Source organism: Frankliniella occidentalis, unplaced genomic scaffold (assembly GCF_000697945.3).
Source record: "Frankliniella occidentalis isolate FOCC.00 unplaced genomic scaffold, Focc_3.1 Scaffold85, whole genome shotgun sequence".
In the NCBI taxonomy this organism is placed as follows: domain Eukaryota; kingdom Metazoa; phylum Arthropoda; class Insecta; order Thysanoptera; family Thripidae; genus Frankliniella; species Frankliniella occidentalis.
In genome coordinates, this window is record NW_026267214.1 from 890,092 (window position 1) to 893,241 (window position 3,150).

The following is a 3,150-nucleotide window of genomic DNA, read 5'->3' on the forward strand; positions in this document are numbered from 1 at the left end:
CCCCCCCCGCGCTGCGCGCCCCCCGGGTGTTTCGAGTCCCCTCCCTGCCTTTCTCCTCTCGGCCCGCCGTATGCGCAGCTGTGTACTTATGAAAGACACGAAGTCCCAGTCCCCTTCCCCCCCGAGGGTGTCTTACGTTTCGTGCGACACGGGGGGCGAGGTAGGTAGGGGGTGTGGTTGGGGGGCTCACCACCGCCGCGGCCCCCACAGCACAGCTCGCCGGGCCACGGCGGCGGCGATCGCCCACCCGTGCAAACCTGCCATTGCTGTGTATGCAGATCGAACTGCTGGCGGCGGGGCTCCCGCATCGGCTCCCGCCGCGCGTGTCGGCAGTGGGGCTTCGGCTCCTCGTGCCCCCCGGGGCCCGGCCCCACCCGTCCTCCCACACCCAACCTCGCTCCAGGTACGTATTACTAAAGGTGAGGTACCGAGACGGGTATGCCCTCCCCCATCCCTACCACCCCTGCAATGGCTTTGCCAATGCATTGGCTGGAGCCAGGGGTTCCTCCTCTCACTCTCTTCCTCCCGCACACCTTCTCCGCCCTTCTCCCGATCGCTCTCCCTCGCACTCCTCTACTTCCCTTTCCTCTCTGACAAGCATTGCCCGAGATTTACAACTACTTCTACTCGGCAAGCGCGAGAGAGAATCCCCAATCCGCGCGGCGCGGCGGAGCGAACGGGAAGCAGCGGAGCATCAGAGCAACAGCGGCGGCGGCAGCAGCAGGAGCAGCAGCAGTAGTAGCAGCAGCAGCAGATGGAACAGAGGAAATAACCGAACGGCTCAGCAGAACAGAGGCAGCACAGCACCTGTGGGGGGTAAGCCCCCCCCCCCCACGTCATTTGCAGATTGCATGTGCACTTTCTGTGTGCATCAGCAGAGCCGTGTCTCCCACTCCGCCCCGCCCCGCCCCGCCTTGCCGCACGCCACGCCCCACTGCAGGAGGCTCTGTAATCCATTTATAATATGCCCCGAGTAAGACGGCAGCGGGCACCGGGCGGTCGCACACGGCAAGGTTGTGTCCCAGTCCCCGCCTGCCTGTCGTGCTGGAGCAGAGCTCGCGATCATTTTATACGGGAAGAGAGACGAGTCTGCGAAAATGTTTCGTGTACAGCGGTGCAGGGCGGTGCGGGGCGCGGCGCGGCGGGGCGGGCGCGGGGTCCTGGGCACAAATCGAGTCAGGGCGGCACTCCGCTAGCTCTGCTGCGAGGAGGCACTCCTGGAGGTTCCAGGCCAGCCGCGCGGCCACCGCTCCGCTCCGTTCCCGGCCTGCTCGGCCCGGCCCAGGAAATGACCGAGTGTTTTCGTGACTTAGAGTCTGCGTCCTCCCCTCGGCTGGAGTCGCATAAAACACTGTGATATTTCATCGCTTTCCGCTTGGCCGGCCATCCCTATTTATTTTGCTCAAGCTGCTAATTTTCCACGTTTCAGTTTTATAGTCCCTTCTTCCCCGCACACTCTGTTTCTTTATTCAGCCTTGCCCTTCCCGTTTCTTTTACTTTAAAAAAAAAAACAAAAAACAGTTTCATTTTCTCGGCTGCCCCTGCTGCTCCTGCCGCCCGACCTTTTTTAACGCGCGGCCAGCTTTCCCTCGGAGTGAACCCCAACCTAGCCTCAGCGCGACTGCTAAAGCCAGCCAGGCGCGGGCCCCGGGCCCCGGCTGCGGCAGAAATACACCGCGAAAAAGGCTTTCACATACTTCGCAGTTGGCCGGCGACAGAAACTCGCGCGGGCCACACCAGCGCAGTCAGGCAAGGCAAGGCTCCCCCGCCCCCATTATTCAGAGAGTGCGAAATTGGCCTCCGGTGTGTGTGTGCGTGTGTGTGTGTGTGTGTGTGTGTGTGTGAAGCAGAACATATTTGTTTCTTACCCCCTACTACGGTGGTCCAGCGCTCTGCAGCGCCACACTACCCCCTCCCCCTGCCCCTCTATATCCCCGTGGCTGTGCTGTGTACCTTGTCCTTTTGGGGCCGTACATACATTACGTTTCTGCGCGCGAAACTGTCGCACGTTCCTTTTCGCGCTTTCGCAATGGAGCCATGCGGCCACGAGGCCACAGTTTCCGGCTTCCATAATAAATGCTGTATATTATACGACCACCAACTAAATGTTTCCGGTGAATATATCTTCATTTTTGAGCTCAGCTTGTGTGCGTTTAAGCGAGATTTTGGCGCTGTCAATTTATTTGACGACGCAGAGAATCGTGTAATAAATTCTTTTATCTGATGGAACACTTTTTGCTGATGAAAAGAAAAGGCAGAGGAATCCGTCCGTCCTCTCTAAACCCCTCTGAAGCTAAAGGGACGGGAGGTGAACCTTGTAGCGCCCGGGCCGGCACCGTCATTCCTTCGTGCATCTTTTCAATTAGTTCTGTTTTTTAAGTCGCCTTGCTCTTTCTTTTCCGCCCCTTTCTTTCTTTCTCTCTCTCACTCGCTCCCTCATCTGCGCTCGAGGACTGCTCCCCCGACTCCCCTCTCATTCACATTACAGCTCGCCCCTGCTCCCCGCCCCCTTCCCCAATTCGTCATTTCCCTTTCTGTTTTGTTGAGCCTTATGCTTTCCAGTTCGCAATTGTAATTATATGGTCGAGAAGGCGCCCGTGGCTGCGGCGCGAATGGAAAACGGTTAGGCCCTCGCCACCACGGCCCGCCACGCGCCCGGGCTGCGGTGGTGATACTGGACGGCGCCGGCAGGGAGAAAAAGAAAAGGGGCAGGGCAGAGCAGGGCAGAGCAGGGCAGGGGGGAGAAAGTCAACATCCCTGGAAAAGCCTCCCCACTTCCTGGCATCTTAGCGCGCGTGCCGGCGGCTCGGAGAGAGGGGGGCGCGTGCCCAGCGGACTGGGCCCTGCCGCCCCGTGATAACCCCCTGGAAATGAAATAAAAACAGACTGGAAACAGCGCTGAGTGTGGCGGGGGCGGGGGGGACACGAAACGAGGGAAAAGATTTTTCCGGCTGCGGCGGGGCGGGGTGCGGGGGTGCGGCGCGGGCCGCATCCTGCTTCTGGAGCAAAGGAACAGCGTTAATTACCGGGGCCTCCAGCGCAACCCGTTCGCTCGCCGCAGCAGAGTCGTCCACGACGGCGTCCTGACGGATATAATCGCGGGCTTAAAATCACAAAGCCCCCCGCCACCGCCTCCGGCCCGCGCCGCGC